Source organism: Sus scrofa, chromosome 11, assembly GCF_000003025.6.
Source record: "Sus scrofa isolate TJ Tabasco breed Duroc chromosome 11, Sscrofa11.1, whole genome shotgun sequence".
NCBI classification, from domain to species: domain Eukaryota; kingdom Metazoa; phylum Chordata; class Mammalia; order Artiodactyla; family Suidae; genus Sus; species Sus scrofa.
Window position 1 is genome coordinate 10,623,283 of NC_010453.5, and position 25,425 is coordinate 10,648,707.

General features: G+C 42.2%; 1 long non-coding RNA gene across 2 annotated transcripts in view; it reads right to left on the bottom strand.

The window, feature by feature from the left end:
* The window catches only part of LOC102159559, a 620,195-nt gene that overhangs the window by 158,836 nt on the left and 435,934 nt on the right, over nucleotides 1–25,425 (bottom strand). For both annotated transcript variants that reach the window (XR_002336491.1, XR_002336492.1), the window contains one exon: nucleotides 4,530–4,780. This is a non-coding gene — a long non-coding RNA (uncharacterized LOC102159559). The remainder of the gene's footprint in view (nucleotides 1–4,529; nucleotides 4,781–25,425) is intronic.

Genomic DNA, 25,425 nt, shown 5'->3' on the forward strand with positions numbered 1-25,425 from the left:
CAGCTTTGTGGTAAAGGAGGGCCACTCCCCAACCTTTCCACTCTGTATACAATCTTGGAAACTAGCCATTAGGCACAACAAAATGTAGTTGATAAGATGTGCATGATCCATCACAAGACAGAAAGTCCTCATATGGAAGAAATAACTCTAAGCATCCAGAGAGAAAATTCTTTGCGCTAGTATAGGAGCTCTAAGCTTTGAAGTTAACCACCATGGCATGGACCATCGCGGTATGCGGATTGATGCGGAAGCAAAAAAAGATCAAGGAGAACCTGGGGCTACAGAGGGACAAAGCAATCTGGTGAGAAATGTGAGCCAAGCCACTGGGAACACAGGCTTTTATCAATATCCAATCGAGAAGATGCTACATTGCTGTTATACCCACATGTTTTTTGTAATTGCTGTGAAGATACATAAACTTGAACGCCCACACGCCGCTCTAGTTTGCTGGCCAGATTACAGTCTTAGAAAGAACTGTGCTGCACTTAAGCCAGTTCAAATTCCACACCCACATGACATCATGTGTATCCCTCGTAACGTTCCCAGCGTTCCCAGGACACTCCCTCTTTTATTTTCCAGCACCATCACTTAAGTTGCTGGCCACAGATTTTGCAAGGTCGTCCCCTTCTCCCCCCATGGCTGCTCTGTTCTATTGAAGTGAACCCTAGCGGGCATGGCCAGCACTTCTGCCTTTAAAAACTTTCCAGACCCCAAGGGTTGGGTCACTGTGTTCTGCACAGAAATGGAAGAATGTTCTCCCTCTGAATTCTGTGCAGTACTGCGTTACCCAGGCCTTCATGCAGCACCACATGTGCCATGAGTAAATCCAAGCCTTTTGTCAACAGGTCCTTGTAGCTTCTCAGGAGGCAGAGCCCATCTCTTGGGCCAGCTGAGGAACAGCAACAGCTCTGCCCTCACCGCTGCACTCATCCTCTCTTTCTGTTCAACACCCGGCCCTCCCTCACTCCTCAAGGCCACCTGAAGATACCTCTTTCAACCCAAATGAGCCAACCGCACAAAACTGCCATGTGTGGGAATCCAGGAGGGGAGATGAAAGGCCTCCTGCCACACCCAATCTCTATGTGATGTTTATGCTGTGACATCGTAGAAGAAATTGCCCTTAAAAGGTTGATTTCTGTTGGGTATGAGTCTCGGAAAGGTAAGCCACTCTCCAGCGACAAGGCACGCAACCATCTTTTGCTCATCAATGCATCTATGGGCTCTTGCCCCAGGGATAAGGGCTTTCAAAGAGCCAGAGGCCAGCATGGATGTTCATTTTCAAGGACATGAGTGGGCTTAGGATGGACCTGGCTGGGTTCAGCTGCAATTACCCAATTTGGTGATGCCTGGAAGCCATCCGCCTGGAGGTCTCCAGGAAGCTGTCTCCTTTTTCATTTGTTCTTTTTATAAGACATGTGTCTGACAAAAGCTGGGACCCTCAGTGTGAACTAAACAGACCAGGGTGGGCGGAAGCTCTGGAGACAGACAGTCTTAGCTGTGAACTCTGGCACCACCACTTAGTCGCTGTGAGCTTGGGTAATTTGCTCAACTATCCTATCTAAGACCCAGTTTTCTCATCTATAAAATAATAACTAGAGATGTCCGTGAAGACTAAATGAAATCATGCTTTTAAGGGGTTGGCCTCAGGTGCAGTAGAGGATCAATAACTGTTGGTCTCCCTTTATCAGTGCTATGGACTTGGACGCAGACAAGCTTAGAACTGACTAATGCAACGCGACCGTCTCCTTCAGAGAGCATAGTCTCTAAAAGTCATCTTTAAATGAACGTAGGAGCAGACACTAAGTACTGTCATCTACAAACAGGAAAGACAGGTGCTGCAGGCACGGCCGAAAGTTGCCTGAGGGCTGAGGAATCTGATAGAAGAAGCCGTAGGAGCCAGACTGGGACTGAGAGCCGCTGAGACGGAAGGAATTAAAGAATGTGATAAAGGCTGTCTCCCAAACCGTCTCCCACAAAGTCTGACTTCATGTGAAAGCGACAGCAAGAGATCTGGGTACATCGGAAAGGTTTAAGCAGCTCTGATTTTCAGTAAAAAAATGCTCAGGAGTCACCTCAAACCCATGGGAGCTACTGAGTGGCGGGTGGCTCTGGGCAGTGGGGGTGCTGATTTACTGACACTGTAAGGACTCTCGGAGCGAGGATGCATGGGTTTGGCTGGGCCCGCTTCACCTTTCTCTCCTGTCATTGAATAGAGAGGTGTGAGCAGGAGGGCAGGAGAGACCCAGACCAGGCTCCGCCGTCTCCCTGGCTGCCCTGAGGGGGCCCCCGGCTGAATCACCATCCTGCTCTCCTGCGGGCACTGCCGCTCCAGGTGCCCAAGAACACAAAGCCGGTCTCACTTACAAGCCAACGCCCGCGTGCTTACAGAAAACGGGAGAGTCACGAGGCTTTTGCCCAGGCTGCCAGAGACAAATGGAACAGAGTCGAATGAAAATCTAGGGTCACTGCCTCTGTTCTGCAGACGGAAATCTATGAATGGGGGACCGATAACGAAAACTCATAATAAAGACAGATACAATGGGGGGATCTTTTGAAAAATACGAGTGTGAATTTTCCTTTGCCTTTTTGAGTTCATGATGTTCACCTAACTTGGCCCCAAGACAACCACCTGCGTGGGAAATTAAGATCCATTCCAGACCGAACAGGGTAAGACGGAGGTTATACTTGGCTTCTGACACTCAATGCAGGAACACCTGAGCAACATGGAGCTTTACGAAGACCCTAAATCCTTTTATTCCTTAGAGTTCTTCTTTCATAGTACAAAGAAACTAATCCTCTAGCTGTGCTGTGACTAAGGCAGCAAGTCCCGAAGGCTTATGGTTCTATGGTGCACTAAGGGCCTTACGCAGGAGAAGGTGGGGGTGGGGGGAACCCAGATGAGACGGGACCGGAGAAAAGGGGAGGACGGGAAGGCCATGACATCGTTTGACTGTTACGTTGTGTGACAGGCAGTGTCTGTCTTCACTGGGCGTCAGCCCGGCCTGGTGTGGATATCAGATCAGACGAGGGACATTCAGGTAGGGGGTGGGGAGAGGGGCTCCGGAGACTACAGAAAAGTCCTATAACAGCCAAAAGTGACTTGGTTATTTGTCGGAGTCAGGCAGAAGCAGGCCTAAGTTTTAGCTTCCCTGGAGCCCTCTTGGTTCCCAAGAGCATAGACAGAACCCAGACATACCTGAGAATCCGGCCGGGGGCCATGGAAAAGAGCAGCTCCCTCCCTGGGGCCAGGTGGCTCTTTGTTGAGGGCTTTGGAGGACGTGGTCTTGACACAGGAGCCAGAATGAGAGGCACCCTCAGAACTCAGAAGGCTCCACTGCACCCCTGGGAGGGGACTTGGTGGCTAAGTGTCCAGCAAAGTACAACAGGCCTTGACCAAAACGAAGGGAAGGAAAAACAGCCAGAATGTGTCCAGGAGGTTCGGAGGGCACGAGACCTCATTCCAGGAGCCAGAAAGTACCAGGACACCATGTCTAAGGACCTGGAATTCTTCTCCACCATGAGTTTTTTTTTTTTTGTCTTTGTCTTTTTAGGGCCGCACCTGCGGCATATGGAAGTTCCTAGGCTAGAGGTTGAATCTGACCTACAGCTGCAAGCCACAGCCACAGCCACAGCCACAGCAATGTGGGCTCCGAGCCGTGACTTCGACCTACACCACAGCCACAGCAACGCCAGATCCTTAACCCACTGAGCCAGGCCAGGGACCGAACCTGCATCCTCATGGATACTAGCGAGAGTCTTAACCCACTGAACCACAGCGGGAACTCTGCCACCATGAGATCTTGGAAGTCTCGCCATTCCCACCACGTACCCAGATGATTTCCTGACAAAACTCAGTGATAAGCGAATGACACAAGTCTGAGAGGTAAATCGTATTGGGTTTCTTTTCCTAAAAGACTGAGCTGAAAGTGCTTTTTAAGTTTGCAAATCAGATTGATTTGTAACCAAAGTATTAGAGTTACTTGGGCATTGTTTTGGTTGGTTTGTTCCCAGGTAATCAGCAGCGAGGAAACAAGATTAGTTATAGATAAAAAGAGGGACACATTCTCTGCAAATCCTAGATGAAGCGCGAGTGAAATCTGCAGTCCTTGGCTGAGGCTAAATGAATGAGAGGTGGGAAAGGACAGACAAGTCGATGTACCGGACACCTGTTTCTCATCGAGATGAACCTGTGAATGGGGGACCACGGCAACAATGAGGAAGGACCGAGCCAAATGTGGACCCTGTTCCCACCTGCACGTTTTTGAATGAATATGTGAACTGGAATGAATGTCACTAATGATCTCACTCTAAGAAGTGAAGCTGATATCATTAAAAAAAAAAAATGCTTTTTTTAACGCTTTTTAAATTCCTGGTCAGTGACTAACTAGGAAAATGCATCTATTACCTGAATTCAGAAAATGACATTTCATAACGCTTCCCAGTCATGAGTTATATCCAAGCTCCTCTAGCAGATATCTGTTGCCACACAACCAACCCAAAACTGGCAGCTGAAAATGACAAACACTTACATTTTCTGAGGGTCAGGGATCCCAGAGGAGCTTAGTTGGGTAGTTGGGCAGTTTTGGCTCAAGGCCTGCAGGTGAAGCAATTGGCTTGCAGTCTGCAGTCACCCAAAGGCTGAGGCTGGAGGTTCTGCCCCCAAGATGCTCGCTCACATGGCTGCTGGCAGGAGGCCTTAGCTCCGAGTCATGTAAACCCCTCCACAGAATAGCCAGAGGGTCTTCGTGACGTGGCAGCTGGCTTCCGCAGAGTGAGTGATCTGAGAGAGAGAGAGAGGCAGAAGTCATACTGCGTTTTATGACTTAACCTCAGAAATGACATCCCATCACTTCTGCAGGATTCTATTAGTCCCGTAGACCAAAAGTAATACGACGTGGGAGGTGATGGCACAGGGCGTGAATACAAGGAACTGGGATTCTTGGGCCGTCTTAGAGGTGGCCTACTATGACTCCTTGTGAAGAAAAACAAATTCAGTGGACCTCTGGGGTGGTACAAATTATTTGCGACTTGAATTTGCAAAATAATTACCCCAACTTGCAAAAACATGTAACTAAGCTCAAATCCCTTTGGCATAAATAAGTCGTACAAAAATACATGATAACTTTTTAAAGCTTTGTTTGATCATTCAGAAAAATCAGGCCTCATAAAAATCCAAAATTTTATCCATTCTTGGAAACAAATTTTAATAAGATGTCCCTTGATAACTCTACAACCAGCCAGTCTGTACACTGGAAGATAAGTTTCACATTGCAATGTTATTGAAACCTGCATTAAATAGATATCTAATCCACTTACTGCTAGAATCAACAGAAAATTCTGCATTGCTTTTTCACTGCTACACTTTTTGCTGATGAATGGCTGCAAGTTCGCCTGTGCAAAAATGGAATCTGCATAATACATCTGCTCCCACATAAATATGGTACTGGCTGCCACAGCACATTCCTTGGATTTTGGCATGCCTATATTCTGCAGGCCCCCAAATGATTCATTTGCCCTTTCTGATCTGAACCCCGGTAAAATCCTCCTTTTCAGAATGCTATGATATCATATGCCTTCCCTTGGCATAAGAGGGATCATAAAAGAAAGTGCAAAGCAGTCACTGAAAGTGCAAGGCAGTCACCGAAAGTGCAAGGCAGTGCTCAATTTGAAGGCACATCTCTAGATGGTACACAACACGCTGATATTCATTTGTTCTAATCACAGAAATAAAAAAAGTGACCACAGTGTATGACCTACGATATAATACAACACAAATGTTTTCCCAGCATGTAACTGTGTCCTGAGGTCTCTGTTTATGCTGAGAAGCCCAATTGAATAGAAAAGTGCCCTTGCTCATTTACAGGCACATCAGGATGTTACCGCAAGAGAGAGGAGCAAGAGCATCACCAGAGATCATAGCTGCATCTCTCCCAGCAGCACCGGCTCCACTGGTCCTGCCGGCGTGGGGGTCCTGCCAAGACCCAGGGGCCTTCTGTTCCGACTCTCTCAGTTTTCCACTGTCTAGACTGTGAAACGCACCTCCACCCCCAGATCCAGTCGGATGATGTCATCGTTTCAAAGGCACAACGAAAGGGGCAGAAAGACGGCAAGTATTAGGGAGCTGTTGCCATTGCAACGTCGGCTCAGTATTGGAAAATGAAATCCATGTTTGAGCAGATTTTGAACCCCTGGTCACGTTACTTCCTTCCACCATCCAGAAAGCACCCCATGGGCCTGAGAACTTCTTGAGAAAGGATTTATAGCTTTGACACCGAGTGTGGCTTTCAAGGATGACACGGAGCCTCTGACCTCAGACATCCAGACCGTCCGCCACAGCCTGTTATGTTCCAACAGCATGTCAGGGCTCCTTGCCCTTCTGAGCAGGTAAAAGAACAGGCACAATATGCCCCCCATCTTGGCCCTCACCCCACGGGGAACCCAGGAGAAGGAGCGCTGACATTCGCTCCTCAGCTCTGCCTGCTGGGTTATTGCAGCTGATATGAACGCCAGTCCTGCAGAGACAGCGCTCAGGCTCTCCTGCTCCCCGGCTCTCTGGCCTGCTGGTAGGAGATGAATGGCCACTTACTCACTGAACGAGACAAACGAATAAAATCTCTCACGCACAGAGCCAAGCATGCGCCCACTTTAGGCCTTTGTCAAAGCGCAGCTGCAGACGGAGAAAGCCCCCAACTCCCACCCTGAAATTCTGGTTAATGTGGATGTGGCTTGGGGGGTACTTTTCAGAAGGCTTAGAAAGGACAGTAAAGCTGGGCATGCAAAGTGCTGATGCTGACTTTGCTCCAGGGCCCTTGCTTTTTAAAAACAGGCTTTCGAAACTCGAAACATTTTTTTCAGGAGTAAAAATGGCTGAAGACAAAGAGAAACGGCTTTGTTATGCAATCCCTTGGGATAATTCTCTGATATACTCAGGATTCAGCTCTGGTGGGGAAGTTCTCTGCAATCCATTTTACCGAGGGTCACGTCCGTTCTTTACGGCTGAACTGCTGCCGGGGATGTGAACGAAAGCATCACAAGGCGAACAGGGAGCGCCGCATGGCAGCTGCGCAGACTGGGGGCGCTCACAGCAAACACCTATCTGCCCACAGTCATCTCAGGTCCCCTGGACCAAACTTCCATGCAGCTGGAGGACAGACCAACTCCCCTCTCATTGCTGATGCAAATGTGCCCCACAGACATCACAAAAGGGGTGCCTCAGAGCGAGCTGCCTGCTCTCACTTCAGATGCCTGCTGCCTGGGCTGGAAGGAGTCTGGCAGAGTCTAGAATCTCATTAGACCTGCAGCCGGGAAGTGGTTTAAAGCATGACATCATGAGGTTGTCAAGGTAACGGGCCAGGCTGCCTCTTTGGAATCCTGTGGTTCTTGATGACAGGTTTGCTCAAGCAGGTGAGGAACAGAGGGGTGGCCTGCAGCCGGAAGCACAACGGCTAGCAGCCCAGGCTCAGCAAGGGGACTGCTGACTGCGTGCCGGGCCGCTGCCGCTGCGCTGCATCTTGCAGGCAGGGTGGCGGCGGGGAGTAACGACCATCACCATCCCCCGAACAAGGGGCAAGACGGTCCCTGGCATGACCACTGCCCAGAGTTCCAGAAGAGTGCTCTCCGCCCTCTCCTCACCCTGACATCTGAAAGAGGCACTGAAGCTCATGAAAGGCACCCTTCGCTCCCTGGGGGCTCAGCCTCCAGGCCCTGACTCTAATAGATGGGGAGCCTGTACTAGTTCCCTCGGGCTGTATAACAAAGTAGCACAACGATGTGGTCTTAAACAAGGGAAATTTCCTCTCTTGGAGCCTAGATGTCCAGGACTAAGGTGTTGGCAGAGCCGTGCTGTCTCCAAAACCCCAAGGGGAGGGTATTTTCTTGCCTCCTGCCACATCTGATACCCTGGGGGTTGGCGGCCAGGAGCCCCCACCTTCACAGGGCTGCCTTCCAGAACTGTTTGTGTGTTTTTGTAGCTTTACATGGCATTCTTCTCTGTCTGTCTTTATCTAAATGTCCCTCTTCTTATAAGGATACCAGTTGTATCAAAGTGATCTTAAACTGATTATACCTTCAAAGACCCCATTTCCAAATAAGGGTGCATTTATAGGAACCAGGGGTAGGAATTTCAGCATATCTTTTGGAGGAATGAGATTCGATTGATAACAGACCCGCTCTTCATGCTGCAAAAAGACATGTACACACGAGACGTTCCGGGCCCAAGGCAGGAAAGGCCCAAATCCTGCTGCTTGACAAACTCACTCAATACCAGGTACAAAGTTAATCCAAGGCGAGGCATTAGAAAGCAACCATGGAAGAAATGAAGGGCGACCCTGTGGCCTTGGAAGCCAAGGTCATTTTAGGATCCTGAGCCTGACAACAGCTTCCATGATGGCCCCTGTCTTTTTCCTGAGGTTCGGGGAGAAAGGGTGGGGCAAGCAGCTCCCTGATGAGGACTGCCCTTCCTGCAGTCCCCGGGAAGGCGCCTGCTGGCTCACCCAGACCTCTAGACCCGACAAAGCCTCCTGAGCCCTGGGAAACATCCATCCCTCTGCCTCAGACCGACCCCCATGTGTGCTAGGCTCTGCTCCCAGTTGGGGGTCAGGTGTGGCCCCCCCACTTTGCTCAGCAGCAACCCTTTGAGAAAGCCAGCTCCATTTCTGTTTTCTGCTTTTTGGTTTTTTCCTGTGAAATGATGCCCCGGCCCTTGCCCTAAGGCCACCCGCAGGCTAAGCGTCGCTAACCTCCTCTGCTGTCTCTCTCCCAGCTCAAAGCAGCTGCGAACAGCTTCTGGATGTTTCTGGATGTTGCTGCATGTGAGTAAGAGTGCCTCTGTTCGGCTTCTCCTCTCATACATAGCTGCTGGGATCAAAATTGCCTTCACCGCTTCTTTCCAAAGGGAAGAAACCCATATTCCACTTCGGGTCTGAAAATGCCCTTGAAAGGCAAAGAAAAAAATGCCACCTTGAAGAAGACGGGTCATTGGGAAGCTGGAAATCAAAATGTAACGATCTCTGCACACCTCTCTGACTCACGGCTTTCGCCCCCAGCCCTCTGTTTGCCAGCCTGGTCACCACGCTATTGGCCTCACACGCCAGGCAGCCTTGGGGCTTTGCACTGGCCATGCCTCCTGCCTGGCTGGCATGTTCTTTCCCCACATCCACAGGGCTCACTCCCTTGAGTTTTTCAGGTCTTTTCTCCTTGAAATATTTTCTGACAAATGGCTTAAAATACCACCTCCCCCAACACACACACACACACACACACACACCCCTCCCTAACTCCACCTCATTTTTCTCCACGGCACATATCACCACCCCTCACCCTGTATTTGTTGATAGTCTGGGTCTCACCCACGGAAATGGAAGCCTCATGAAGGCAGGGATTCTAGTCTTGTCTGTTCACCGTGGTATCTAAGACCTACAATAGCGCTTGGAATATTACTTAATATTTCTTAGTGCTTAATATTTCTTGAATAAATCAATCTAATTGGTTCTCCCACACCCTGGTTTCAAGATGTGGACTTGTTCAGTGACTTTCTTGCTCAGGATGGCCAAATGTCTCTTATTAATAAAATGGGAATACATGTATACATTCTTTTTTCGCACATTATCAGGCTCCATCATAAGTGACTAGACATAGCTCCCAGTGCTACACAGCAGGATCTCATTGCTAATCCATTCCAAAGGCAATAGTCTGCATCTATTAACCCCAAGCTCCCAGTCCATCCCACTCCCTCCTCCTCCCCCTTGGCAACTACAACTCTATTCTCCAAGTCCATGATTTTCTTTTCTATGCAAAGATTCATATATGGGTAACTGGGTCACCATGCTGTAAGTAGAAAAAAAAATAATGTTTTGGGGAAATTAAAAAAATAAATAAATAAAATTAAAATAATATAGAAACACGAAAAAATAGAGTACATTGGGAATAATAACAACTGCCTCTCCCAGATTTCAGAGTTTGAAGAAGACAAATTGAGATCTAAATTATGAAAGGACTGTGATACATCAATGCAAATGCAAGTTATTTATAATTATTTTCCAATTCCCATAAAAGAATATAACATACATATGCAAAGAAGTCATTACTATGAGCGGTATTTATTTTTCAGGCACACTTGAATAGACAGATTTCTTTGTTTCACTGTGTGTTTGTAAATAACTCTCTGTATGTGCTAGAGAAGTAGGCAAAAATATACAAGTTACTAGCAGTGAGAAAAATAAACAGAAATAAGCCAAGTGTAAGATTATTCAATTGAGTGTCTTTAGTTACTGTATAAACAGCAGTGAACGACATTAAGTTACCAGGCAACTCGGGGACCGTTAGCTCAATATCATCTAGCAAAGCAATGGGGAAAAGTCGGTGTTCATCAATTTCATTAATATATATAACTCAAATGTCCCCAGGCCACCTCACACTATGCATCCGACTGAGACCACATGGACGTGAACTCAGAGTCTCCTATGAATACAGGCCCCCCCCCGCACAACAACAGGCCATCTGCACAGACTGCTCCAAATAACTGAGCTCTCTGGGTGTTTCACGTTTGCTCACAATTATTTCTCTCAGGGTTTTCCGCAGCACCCCACTTACTGATGTCTGCCATCCACAACTATTAAAGAAGGTGCCTTGGGAACAGTGCTTTCGAGACGAGAGCACCATTTCTCAGCGCCCCAGAGCTACATACACTCCAGAGAGCCTGTGGGTCCTACAGGAACTGGAGCCATGCTGCATCAGCTTCTGGAATGGGGAGGTTGCCCTCTCTCTTCAGGACTTGCATCTAGACCCTGGGGATGTGCTAGGAAATGACGAATGAAAAGCCAACAGCCTTTTTCCTTCCTCCATGTCTTTCAGTATAAGACAAGTCATCAAATCACCGTTAGCAGAACGCATGCCTTCCCATGACCACAGAAAACTCCTACTGTTATACAAGCCATAAACAGACTTGATCTCTGATTTCTTGAAGGCTTTATTGTACTTGCAGTGGTTTCTTGGTGAATTAACTTGTCTAAGAAAGCAGACAGGGTCTTGAAAAACAGGAGGTAAGTAAAATACATTTTCCAGCTTCAGTAGAACGAGTCACAATTATACAGGGACTGTGATTGGGGTGCTACGGAGAGGGTTGTTTTCCAAAGCATTCTGGGCCTGCCCCGGCCCACTCTGCATTCTGGACAAGTCTGGCCCAGCTGCGCTTGTTTTCTGCTCGCTGGTGAGGGGACATTTGTATAATTCCCCATTCAAGCAGCAAAGATTGACTCATTTTTTCCACCTTTGGTAAGAAATAAAAGCTGAGGAGCCCTGTCTTCTAGGGAAGCACAGTGGGAGGAGCATCTCAGGCAACAGCCTTTGTGACAATGCTCCCAAGAATGCTGCTCCCGCTCCATTTCTCTGCTTTGCAGGCTGCAATGCCTCTACTTCATGCCAAGCACAGGGTGTCAGTGGGCTTTTGCATTTACGGTTGTGAGGTATTCCACATCGAATAAATCCATACTTTTTCCTCAATTAATAACACATTGGTTGGATCCTCAAATTCGAATGCTGCAGAATCTTTCCTTGGAAACAATAGTAAGTGTTTTGATTTCATTCTTCTTGATTTTCTTCCAAAAAGCGCACATAAATTCACCTAGGAGCTGTGATCTGTGCAATACTCAGGAACGGAGTATCTGTGGTAAAACGGCCACATGGTTCAGCCAGCCTGGAAGCCAGTGCGAAATGCAGCTGCACACTGCAGCCCTACGAGCTGGCAGTCAGGGTCTTTCTCAGTCAGGGAGTTTCCTCCTCTATCACCTATTTAAGGAAGAGACGCAACGCCACCAGCATTACTGACCTCCAGATTTAAGTTCAAAATCTCATTACTCTTTCTTGTGAATAACTTAACCTTACATCTTATAAATTTTAGTTTTTTGTTGTTGTTTTACTTTTACCAAACCCATGGCACACAGAAGTTCTGGGGTCGGGGACCGAACCTGTATCACAGCCACGACAACTGAGGCACAGTAGGGACAAGGCCAGCTTCTTAACACGCTGAGCCACGTGGGGACTCCTAAATCTTATATATTTAAAATAAGCAAGTAAAACGTTAAGTCAAGAAAAGGAAATGACATAAAATTGAAGTTCTCTTCTATGATTTCTATTTTGTGTGATGCTTAAGATGAAACTAACTGCGCTTGAGGGAGATCCTGGATTTGGGGTTAAAAACACCTACAACTGGAGAAAGTGGGAAGGGGGAAATATGATGAGTAAGGAACCTTTATCATTTTCAGCTTTGGCTTTCCCTGGTTCTGTCTCTAGCAATAGATTTGTTGGCTCAAAGGTCTAGCTCTTTTTCTGGAGTCCGAGAATGACCTGAGGGAAACTGTAAGCCATATTTCCACTCAACTCCAGTCTGAAATGAGAGGTTTGAAATAAAAGAAAAAGGCACATGTAACAGAATCCATCTCTTGGAGGACATCAGAAAGGGAATTTTTAAGTTATTTCGTGTACAACCTACCTATTCAAATTAGCATACGATCATTTCAGCATTTCTAAGTAAAAGATTTTCGTAACCTCCAGAAGCAAAACAAAAATAGGTTTGTGAATAATTTAGAAATTTTTGTGCAAATGTAACATTGGCGCATTTCCTTTTAATTTTTGAACCTATGGAAATAAATGTAATTCCATTTTTAATATCTTGAACATTTCCTTTTAACATAAAACTAATTAAAAGGTAAAAATGATTCTTCAAATCATTCTATTTGTCTTAATTCTTTCAAAAGTAAAAAAGATGGTATCAATAAATGTTGATTTTTGGGATATTTTTCTTTATATTATTTCTTTGTTTATGATATAAAAATATTCATTAAAAGTTATCACAAAGTCGGAAGTTCCCACTGTGACTCAGTGGTAATGAGTGTGATTAGTATCCATGAGGATGTGGGTTCCATTCCTGGCCCCACTCAGTGGGTTAAGGATCTGGTGTTGCCGTGAGCTGTAGTGTAGGTCACAGATGCAGCTTGGATCCCATGTTGCTCTGGTTGTGATGTAGGCCAGTAGCTGCAGCTCCCGATTTGACCCCTAGCCTGGGAACCTCCATATGCCTCAGGTGTGGTCCCAAGGGGGTGGGGAGAGTCAACAGAAGTTGAAGGGCATTCATGAAATGGGGATGAAGCAGTTTAAAATTTGGCAAAAAATGAGCATCAGCATCTCAATTCTAACAGATAACATGGGTTACTAAGTATTCTCCTTGTGTCCAGAGAAACAGAACCAACAGGATGTACAGGTAGAGAAAGGGAAATTTTAAAGAACTGACTCATAAAATTATGGAGGTTGGCAAGTCTGAAACGAGTAGGTCAGGCCAGTAAGCTGCAAATTCAGGTAATAATTGATGTTGCAATCTTGAGGGCAAATCTGTAGGGCAGGCCATAAGGCTGAAAACTCAGGCAAGATTTCTATGTTACAGTTTTAGGACAAAATTTCTTCTTCCAGAAACCTCGATCTTTGTTATTAAGGACGTCAACTGATTCGATAAAATGCACCCACATAATGGAGAGAAATTTGTTTTATTTAAAACTTCTTCACTTAAAGATTGTGATGTTAATCATATCTAAAAAAAATACCTTCATGGCAACATGCAGATTGGAGTTTGACCAAAGATCTGGACACTACAGCTTAGTGTCCAGCCACTTTGACACACAAATTAATGATCACAGTCCTGAAAGCAGCCAGTGTTCTAGGAGTAAAGGTAAGAGTTGAAATTTCCTTAATGTACTTTCCTCCAAGAGCATGATCCGTTATTAGTTTAGTCCTCAAAGAAATAGACTTCTATCTTCAAGAATAACAATGTGTCCATGTGTGTGTGTAAAAGAAAGTTAGAAAAATTAAACAAATGAGTAATAACAACATTAAGTTATAACTTCTATTTGATTATAAATTTTAAAGGGAGTATCTTTTACTCACAAGCACAGGGATTTGATGTATAGATAAATTTATATTACTGTTAAAACTGTAAATATTCCTCTTCAAAAAAACCTATGAACAATGGTTTTAAAATCAAACCCTGCATGTCCATTGCAGCACTATTCATAGCCAAGACATGGAAACAAGCTAAATGTCCATCAACAGATGAGTTGATTAAGAAGATGTGGTATATATACACAATGGAATTCTACTCAGCTATAAGAAAGAACAAACAATGCCATTTGCAGCAACATGGATGGAACTAGAGACTCTCATACTAAGTAAAGTCAGTCAGAAAGAGAAAGACAAATACCATATGATATCACTTATATCTGGAATCTAATGTATGGCACAAATGAACCTTTCTACAGAACAGAAAATCATGGACTTGGAAAACAGACTTGGGGTTGCCAAGGGGGAGGGGGAGGGGGAGGAAGTGGGATGGACTGGGAATTTGGGGTTAATAGATGCAGACTCTTGCCTTTGGAATGGATAAGCAATGAGATCCTGCTGTGTAGCACTAGGACCTATGTCTAGGCACTTATGATGGAGCAGGATGATGTGAGAAAAAGGAATGTATACATGTATGTGTGACTGGGTCACCTTGCTGTACAGGAGAAAATTGACAGAACACTGTAAACCAGCTAGAATGGAAAAAATAGAAATCATTATTTAAAAAAATCAAATCAAAAGGTTTATCTTATAATGAACTAACCACACGGATAATTGTTACAAATTCTGTTAACAAAAAACCATTCTGTTAACAAGGTCTCAAGCAGACAGAAAGTGGGGGCGGGGAGGAGGTAGCCTGTGAAGGAAGGAACTGCACTGGGCAAGACCCACAGCGATATAACCTCTCCTGAGGACACTCCTCTCTCTGCAGCACGGCATGGCTTTGCCTCAAGCAGAAAGTAACATTCTATTGGTTTGAAGTGTTCTGACGATGATACTGAAGGCTATCAGAATATCTGGAAATAAAGAGGGCGAATCCTGGAGGCGTTAGAGCTATAACGATACTCAAAAGCTACACATAAGTGACTGGCGAATCCTTGGTTGACCCCTAATTGTGCACACCCGGGAGACTATGGAGGTCTCGCAGAAAGCAACAGCCAGAAAGCTAAAAGAACTGAACACGTGTTCCAGCTGCTACCTAGCACAGAAGACAAAGCATTTGGAGCTTGAGTCCTGCCGCTAACCTTGTCGACTAAAAGGAGAAAACTGGATATTAAAAGACTGCAATGCAGTAAAGCCAATATGACTTTGCTGTGGCTTTGGGTTTCGTCCCAGAAGAGGATTGCGGTAATAAAGTAGGAAAATGTGGTTCAGACCACTTAAGTGTGGGACTGATGCCTCATCCTTTGGCAAACGATGACAAAGAATAATTATTAATGGATTCCCAGCTGTGATCAATCCGTGCCAAGGGTGAGAAAGTATTTTCATCAGATACTATCTAATAAAACAGGGAGCAGCTTTTTTCATGTGTACAGTGATCAGAAATGGGGGAAGGAAAGATAGAGAATTTTACTTACAAAGACCCAAATCCAAATAATAAGTCGAAGAAATGGTTATAACTGAATAGAACACACTTCAGTAGAAAAATACTTAGGAACGTGGACCAGAAAGCACAAATAGATATGACAACAAAGCAGGTGATAGACTAGGAGAGTGGGTCTCAAGCTTTTTGGTTTCAGGAACCCCTTCATTGTCTAGAAGAACTACTGTGATCTTCAGAGAGTTTTATCGGTATGGATTATACACATTAGAAATTAAAATTGAGAAAATCTTGAAATATATTTAATTCATTTTTAAATAATCATAATTCCATTCTTATTAACACATAACGTTTGTGAAAAATAAAATAGTAGCTGCTAAGGATAACATTACTTTGCATTTTTTCCAAGTCTCTTTAGTGTCTGGCTTACTAGAAGATAGCTGAAGTCTCATACGTGATTTTATGCCAACATGTTGAATTGTCACATGTCATGTAGCCCCTGGAAAACTCCACTCTAAACGCATGAAAGATTGTGAGAATTGCAAATAACATTATGAAAATAATTCTGAATTTGTGGGCCATCTAAAGTAATCTCAAGGCCCTTTGCAGAGAATTCACATGGAAAGTGAATATTCTCACACTCTGGATCACCTCTAAGACTTTGTTTGACGTCCTTCTTTTCAAGGCATCCTTATCATCAACCTTTTGATCTTCTTCTTTACAAATTTCAGGCCATCCCACAAAGTTATTAGCAGCTTCCCATGAATCTATAGTTCCACACCTCTGCTCATCTCTCTTTCTGGGCAAAGTAGATAAGCAAACGCTCATTGGAAATTCTGGCCATGGGAGAATTTCCCTTCCCAGTCGCACTTGTGGGATATTCCTCAAGGAAGGTGTAAACCTGCAGCATCCTAATTCAGACCGGCGCTAACATATGGTACAGACATATCTCTAAATCAGGCTTCAATATGCTCTTCAGTTGCCATGATGCCTTGGCTATAAGGTTAGGGATAAGTATGCAATCCAGCAAAAGCAGATGCATTGAGAGTATGAACCACCTGATCATGCAACACACTGGTGCCAACAATACCTACTCAAACCTAATTTTATGACCGATGATGATCCACTACCCAAATGTATGGTTCAGTGAGTCACAGAACACCCTGCTTATGAAAGAAATTTGATTTGCATGGCCAGTTGGTATCTTTAGGGCTCAACAGCAAACCAGAGGTTATTTCTTTAAAAGAGAATAAATATTTCCTGGGAAAAAAAAAGTACAGCTCTACTCTGAAACTCAAGAGATTTGCACATTGGTTTCTCTTAATGGGGCTTCTCATAAGATCCCTAGAGCATCCCAATCTATCACAGGGAATTTGGAACAATGTTAGGTTCTCTCTGACACCAGGTCCAAGCAGTAGGTAGAGATGCTTACAATGCAGCCTGGTTTAGTTGCTACCAAGTGTGAAAAATTACTGCCTTCAGATTTCCCAAAGTTCCTTTCTTAAGTGGTGGGAGTTTTGCAAAACATAGAAACTGTCTTCACTTTAGATGGAATATCCTGACATGCCCTGTATTACAGAAGTACCAGAAATTTCTCTGAGATGACAGGCACATCCATTTTCATTGGGTTTATATTCCACCCTGGACAGGCATATATCTTACAAGGTGTTTGGGGTTTGCGGTTGCGTAACAAATCACTCCAAAACCTAGTGACTTAAAATAACAACAATCATTGCATTATCTCTCAGGGTTTCTGTGAGTCAAGAATGTGGGAAGGGCTTGGCTGGGCAGTTCTGGCTCAGAATCTCTCATGCAGCTGTAGTCGAACTGTGGCTGGAACCAGAAGGGACGGAGTGCTGAGGCAGCTGGAGGAAGGCCAGGGATCTCTCTCTTCATGTGGTCTCAAGTCTCCTGATCTTTCTATTTCCTTACAGTATAGAGTCTTTCTGTTTATATGACAGGTGAAGGCTTCAAGTGTAAATATTCTAACGAATAAAATGGACATCTTTTTATCTTTTATGACCTTGACTAATAGGATACATAGCACCACTTCTGATGTGCTCTTCCGGCCAAAAAAGTTAGAAAAGCTCGTGGAGTTTTAGGGAAGGGAACATAGACTCCACTCTACTTTTGAGTGGAGGGAGTGTCAGAACCCCATTAATATAAAAAGTATGTGGGATTGGAGATACTGCTGCAGCCATTTTGGGGAAATTCAATCTACCAAAACAAGTATCAAGGGCATCTCCTAGTTCCTGCTGCAAAGGTACAATAACATGATATCCTTAATACAGAGGACCAGCTTAACATTAAGAATTATGAGACAACTGTGGTTTAGAAGAAGATGACGGTCAGCAGGAGAGTCACTGTGCCCTCTTTGTACCCAGCACAGAGCACAAGTGTACTGCTGTGCCTTTCAGGTGAAGGTAGAATGTGTCTAGTATTCTCTGTTGATTTGAGTAGTCTTAAAAAGTGTTTTCCAGAAACATGGCTGTTTGAATCACCGCCTAGTGGGTTTCCAATAGTCCCCTGTCATTCTCCTAGACACCCCTCACCTTCTGCACAAAGAAATATGTGCCTCACTGGGGATGAAACAGAAATCTCTGAAGATTTTATATCTTTTTAAGTGGCACCTTGAGGCGCTTGAGGCAATCACCTTGAGGTGCAGTACTGCTGATATATATAACTTTTTTTTTTTTTTTTTTCCCACTGTACAGCAAGGGGGTCAGGTTATCCTTAGATGTATACATTGCAATTACAGTTTTTTCCCCCACCCTTTCTTCTGTTGCAACATGAGTATCTAGACATAGTTCTCAATGCTATTCAGCAGGATCTCCTTGTAAATCTATTCTAGTTGTGTCTGATAAGCCCAAGCTCCCGATCCCTCCCACTCCCTCCCCTCCCATTAGATATATAACTTTTTTAGTGAAAGGTGCAGTTCCAAAGTCCTACGTTTGGCACTCCTTCCCATAACTGACTTCACTCCTCTTATCGGAGAGCTATTCTGGGGAATCTGTCAGCAGCCAAATTTGTCTGCTACAACTATGCTGGTAGGAACCAGAGAAATACCTACGGTATAGAAAAGGCACATGGACACTGGGACCTGCTGTGAGACAGATGGGGGCCAACGCCACTTGAGCCCTGATCTACAAAAGCCCCCACAATGGTATTCTGAGTCTTAAGGGCTTCATATAATTCAAAGTTGGGAGTCAATAATGCCGACAATTTCTTGGTATTTTTTCCCCAAGTGAGAGTTGTTGTTGTTGTTGTTTTTCTGATAAATGGCTGTAGATCTCTTTGAGAACACACAGAAGGAAACCTGTACAATATATAATTATTCCAATGTCTTAGGGTCTTTGTGCCAGCATTTGTGACTCGTTCCTGTCTGGAAATTAAGACAGTGACCATGACGCTCACTCTTGTGACCCAAAATCCTAAGACTTCATTTCCAGATTTAGTTTTTTTTCCTTTTTTAAATTAAGCCTAACTTCACAAGTTTCCCAATTTACTAGAGTTCTAGGGATCCTGTGGCCAGGTAACCACCAACCAAGACCCTTATGGTCAAACTATTGTGATTACCACAGTAGCCTACTGTTTATTTCAGTAACAGATGACTGTTTTGTAGTGATTAATTACTGCTACTGGGACTCCGCCAACTGAAGATTCTATCGTACTCTTAGTCCCAAGGAATTAGCTTCAAAGCCAGAGTCTTCTGACCCTTTCATGCCAAGCCTGGCAGAAACATTTGTTCCCTAGCATTTTTGAAAAATATTAGTTCTTACATAGCTAATACCTATTCTAGTCCTTGGTTAAGGGATGTCCTTGGGGCCATTTCTGGGTATGTGGTAAACATGAAGGTGAAAGAGCCTCGCAGCAAAATTCAATTAAAAATTCCTATTTCCTTAAGTCTTCGGATTCCTCCTCTACCTGACCGAAGGAATTCTGGTGTCTCAACCTCAGCTCGTGGATGCATCACTGAAACGAGCCGGAAGCAGAAAGAGGTAGAGTTTTGCTGCCTCACAGCAGGTTCCCAGTGTCCACATACCTATCCTGTGATCACCTCTCAAGTGTATTTCATTGTGCTGCGAAACTTAGTAAACCAAGAATGAAATTTTCTAGATGCTTTTGTGGCTAAGGTTTGGAAACCTAATTAAATACATTTGTGCTGTAGAAGCACCTATGAGAAAGTTAAAGGAAGGGAAGATGAAAGCAGGTTATCCAATAAAAAAGCTAGTTAAAGGCAAGTATCAAAATAAAACAGCTGAGAGCCAAACCTTTGAAACACTTTACCAAAACATATAAAACCAGGGTTTTCCAAGTTTTCAAATGATATAGAGCAAAAAGTAAAAAAGTTTTTCTGCAGTATTAATAAATGAAATATCCTTTGTAAGTTTTTTCCTGTACATTTGGTAATATGTATATTAGTGTAGCAGTACAAAGAATTCATAATATAAATGTGAAGAAAAAGGATGTTTGCTTTAAAAATTTACTAAAGGAGGTATGTAAATTCAAAAAATTTAAATACCACTGATCTAGGAGACAGAGCCTTAAGCCAAAAGTTATTACTATAGTACTATGGTTTAAAAAGCAAGCAAAATTCATATATATGTATATTACCTATGGATGTATGCACATACACACACATATGTGTGCATATATGTAGTGATTATGTGTGTGTGCACATATATATATATATATAGTGGAAAAAAATATGCCCACACAGGTACACATATATACACACACATACATATTTCTGTAAGTGTTGCATCTTTAGACTATTCAGTTCCAAGCCCTAGTCAGATATTAACATACAACTGCTTATTTATTTTGAAAATCATTTCTTTCCATTGATGGATCTAGTATTTTGGCAACCACGCCTGTGGCAACAATATAAGTTAAGCACATGTTCTCCTTAGAAAGAGATTTGAATGAAACATATAATGGATGTGATGAATAGGGGACCAGAAAGACCAGGTGAAGCTCATCAGACATATTTCAAATCCTACTCTAGATTTTAAGCCAGATTTCTAAATATGTGGGACCCTTTTTATCGAACCGATGGGCTTAATCTCAAAGAAGAATGCATCTAACTCTCATTCTACATCATAAAGTCTTACGATGGTCGAAAAACTTAAGTACTGGACATTATTTCTGTAAAAATAATTCTGGAAAGCCCATAAGAAAAGAATGTGCATCTTTTCTATAAAATCACTTCCATCAATGAATATTAGACAAGGCCAGATAGTTTTCCTAAGAAATATAAATTACCTGACAGTTAACACATTAAGACAGTGTGAACAATACAAAAAAAATGTAACACCATATACAGTACTTTTCAGTAGCCTTTCTTACTTTCTTAAAAATGAGCTGAAATTGCTAAAATGCAGGAACAGATCTATTTTTTGCCTGAGTCGTATTTTTAAAAGTCTCAATTTAATGGAGATACTTTGCCTTAAATCCCTCTATTCCTCAAAAGTTATATATATTTTTTTTTCCTTGAAAATTTCATCACCCTATCAGAGTAGAGACAAGGAATCTTGAAACATAAACTATCAGCCAAAATGACCTCTTGTAGAGATACTCAAATCATAATAAGATACAGCTATTGAGCGGTTAGGAATTATAAATATCTAAAATATTTTAACAGACTCTTCCAAGTTTTCCCAACCAGACTGCATCTTAAAAATGCAATGAAAGCTAAAATAAAATGAGGAACCGTGTCTGCTAATACAAAATAAATTAGATACATTGAAAATTTAGACTAGAGGAAGACCACATAAGTGGTACAGGTGTCTCCTTAGAGATAATTCACTATATAGAAATCTATGGAAACACATTTCTCAAGACATTTATTATTCAGAAGCCAATAACCATTTCCATGCATCTGAGTATGTTCACTCTGAAATATGCTACTATGAACCATTGTGGACAATTTTCAAACTGTATATTTCAGTCAGGTTGACTAACCTCTATACAAGTCTTATTTTTATTGCTCCAACACTGTCTTTTAATAAATGAATTACACAAATACCATATATTTGAATAACAAGGGACCTTACTAGGTAGAAAGTACATTGATTGTACCTTATTTTGAGTACTGTGATTTATAACTGAGTCAAAATTGCCCTTCTCTGCCAATGATAACATGCTTCTAATCCTAAAAGGCTAAGGACTTTGTTTTCCCTTATATCTTCCTATAGTTTCTCCTCTATTTTTCCCATAGATGATAGTGACAACAAAGCAACAACACTCAACATTCTTTTTCAGTTCTTATTGGGTGGTGCCCTATATTTGAGGGATTTCATGTATTATCTCATTAACTCTCAGAATAACTCTAGGAGTTATGTATTATTCCAAGGCTCTGTTACAGGTGGGGAAAGGAAAGCTAAGCAAGTTACCCAAAATCAAACAGTGGTAAGTGTCAAACATGCGTTCTGAGCCGTCTTATCTAAAGCCCATGTTCTGAGCCACCATGATCACGTTACGCTTCCTAAAATGAGATGTATCTGACACCAAGGAGAGAATACCTTTTTATAGAGTCTGATGTTCACTTCTAACTCATCTTCTCCTCTACACAATTCTAATAAGACATAGGAAGTTCTGGGTTGAGTTCTTCCAGACCTCTCATGCTGCTTTTGATGAGCACTGACCGGGATCTTGACTTACTTTCCCTCTGTCACCCTGCAAATGGGGGTGCATGTGACATCGTAACACCCAGATTCCAGCTCTCTTTCCAAGGCTCATGCAAGCCCCGTACTGAGGAAATTCTGGAGTGGCCAGGACAGATTGTCAAGGAATATAAAGAAAACTTGTAAAGCACTTTTTCTCTCATGTAGAAGTGAACAGAAGGATAGATTTTAATAAATTATTTATACAACATGCATTTATGGTGCAAATTTGATCTATAAAATAATGAATGATCAAAAACAAAATGATAGTTACACAGAAATTCCATGAAAAATTCCCTTTGAACATCTAAAATAAGATTTACCTATGGATATTATTCATTGAACAAATAATTCCCAGGGGTTTTTTTTGTTTGATTTTTGGGGTTTTTTGTTTGTTTGTTTTTGCTTTTAAGGGCCACACCCGCAGCATATGGAAGTTCCCAGGTGAGGGTCAAATCGAGCTACAGCTGCCAGCCTATGCCAAAGCCACAGCAATGCGGGATCTGAGCTGTGTCTGTGACCTACACCACAGCTCATGACAACGCCAGATCCTTAACCCACTGAGCAAGGCCAGGGATCGAACTCACATCCTCATGGATCCAGTAGAGTTTTGTTAACTGCTGAGCCACGAAGGGAGCTCAAATTCCCAGTATTTTTTAAGTGATAGCATACTGTTTGCCAATATCAGGAAAGTATTTACTTTATAAATAAGAATCCCTTATATTTATTAACTGAACCCAAGTAGACATTTAATTGTCACCTTACAATACTTATATATCTAATCATGAAAAGAAAAGGGAATTTTAAAATAGCATTTTCCTCAGTGATCTGTAAGGAATTCGGATAGGTATGTCCATGAAAAATATGAGGCCATTTTCCTAGTTTTCAGTGCAATATGTAAATAAAATAAAAGGAATCAATAATATTTGTAACTGAGTAAAACAAGCTAAATGGAAAATAACTGTTAAATCTTTTTTGATTCAGAATAATGCCACTTGGCAGATGATACTGATTAAAAATAAACTGATATTTTTGAATTTATCAGTAATGTGTACAATATTTAAAGACATATATATCTTCATATAAAAGTCTTCTATTACATTTTATTCTTTATCAAACTTCATAATTAGCAAATCAATATGTTTGATATTATGGTATAGTAACTTAAGTTGGTCTTTTTGGAATCCAAATTAGGACCAGAATTTGGATTTTTCTTTGAACAAAATCATCAGAAAAATCCCTACACGTTTGATTTAATTTTTCCTTTTTAGTACAATATTATGTTGGAATGGCCATCCTGGCCTAGATCTCAATGTTTTACAGGTATATGATTTGTACTATGCCATAAAAGCAAGTGTCCAGTAAAACTTTCACAGTTCCAAATATATGTGTTCTCCAGGAAAGTGACAGTAGTGTTCTGCACATTTAGCCTCATTGGGTATTATCCTATAAAGCACAAAGTAAAAATTTATAGATATTTTGAAAATGGGCAGAATGGACAGAAACATAATAGTTCAGTAAGCAGAGAAATTTGGGGCTAAAGAATGCAAGGTTGGCTAGAACCACAGCAAGTAAAATATTGCCCTATCCCTCTCTCATTTGGCTCATCTGTCATGTCCATTTTCACTGCATCCATTCAACATACATCATTTGTTACTCTTTTCTTTATTGGTCCGGTCATCATTAATGCTAATCAATAACAAGAACACAGATGCAGTTTTAGCATAAGAATTATTTGGAACAGAAAAAATTTTAAATCAAAAGTATGAAAATATTTTCAATCTATATAAAATCAAATGGAAAGCCATTTTTTTAACTGAATTTTCCTAGGGTACAGTAAAATATTTCAAAATTATGTCATAACCCTAGGAAGTCCAAGCAGTTGCTCTCCAATGCATAAGTTTTATTGTCAATAGGGCAAAGATGTGGGCATATATTTCACTGGAAAGTATTTTTCAAAATAAGGGCTGAGCCTGCATTTCTTCTCCCTATAGAAGTTTCTGCCTCTTGAATTTCTTTAAAGCGACAAAAGGAACTCATCTACATTATCAAAAATGTTACTAAAATATTATTTAAGTCTCTCTTACCTATCACTACCAAAGCAACTGGCTCGTTTTGGCCACTCTGTTAAAAAAATTTAGCATATTACTTCCCATTTTCTTCAAAAAAAAAAAAAAAAAAAGTTCTACCTCATGAACCACTTTGAGTTTATTCTCCCAAATAGTCTACTGGCAGTACACACTTTGCTATAATATAAAACTAAGAGGACAGGCTTTGAGACTAAAAACAAAATCTTTTCTATATTGATCAGTGTCCATGACAAATATCAGAATTGTGGCAAAAAAAAGATGAAAATGATGTTCCTACCATCTCTCATAGTTCTTAATGTTTTGTTGAAATACTGTATTGGATAGGACCTTGCATTGGGGTTCTGTGACTTAGGTTAAATATCTGAACCTTGCTGAGTCTTGGTTTCCACACACAGATGGTGATGAATAATAACAGAATGTGATAAATAATTCATGGTTATTTAGAGGAGCGAATAAAAGTTTTATTAAACTGTAAGAGTATTCAAGTTATTATGAAGTGCTATTATTGTAGTTAATGACTGGATAAAACTCTATACTGCGGCAAAACCAAACATGTGTCTAATCCTGTTTGTGGACTATGAAGAGGCTACTGCAGAATTAAGTTTGAAAGAGGAAAATCATCCCTCAGTTTTTAGAAAATGATACCCATGTAATTTTACACTCTTATGGTATATAGATACCCTACCAACGCTAATATTAATACACAAAAATGGGGTTTTGGTTTGATTTTTTTTTTAAACCACCTTGCATGTGAAAGGCACTGTGCTGGCTGCTAAGGGCATCCACATACATCAGCCAGCCAGGTTAGTTTCTCCCACTGCCCACATTATGTCCAAAGAGCTCACAATTTTCCACTTTTTCCTTTAGATACAGTGCCAACAAAGTTATGAAAGCCAAAATGACAGGAAAAAAAAATAAGACTAAACTAAACTAAGTATTAATCTGGCAGGAATTTGGGGTGTAAAGAGAACAATCTATGCCAACCAATGTTTGTAGTTTGATCAGATTTAGCAGGTAAGGCAGTTCCTCTCCATAAAGAAATGAACAAACCCTGAAGAATACTGCTATCTGCAAAGCTGCTGAAAAGCAAGACTTCTGTATGGCTTGGAAGGGCTTCTGACTATTAAAATCTTTCATCGTATGTCAGTTTACTAGGGCTGCCATAACAAATCCACAAATTGGATGTCTTAAAATAAGAAAAGTTTATTCTTTCAGAGTTCTAGAGGCTAGAAGATAAATCAAGATA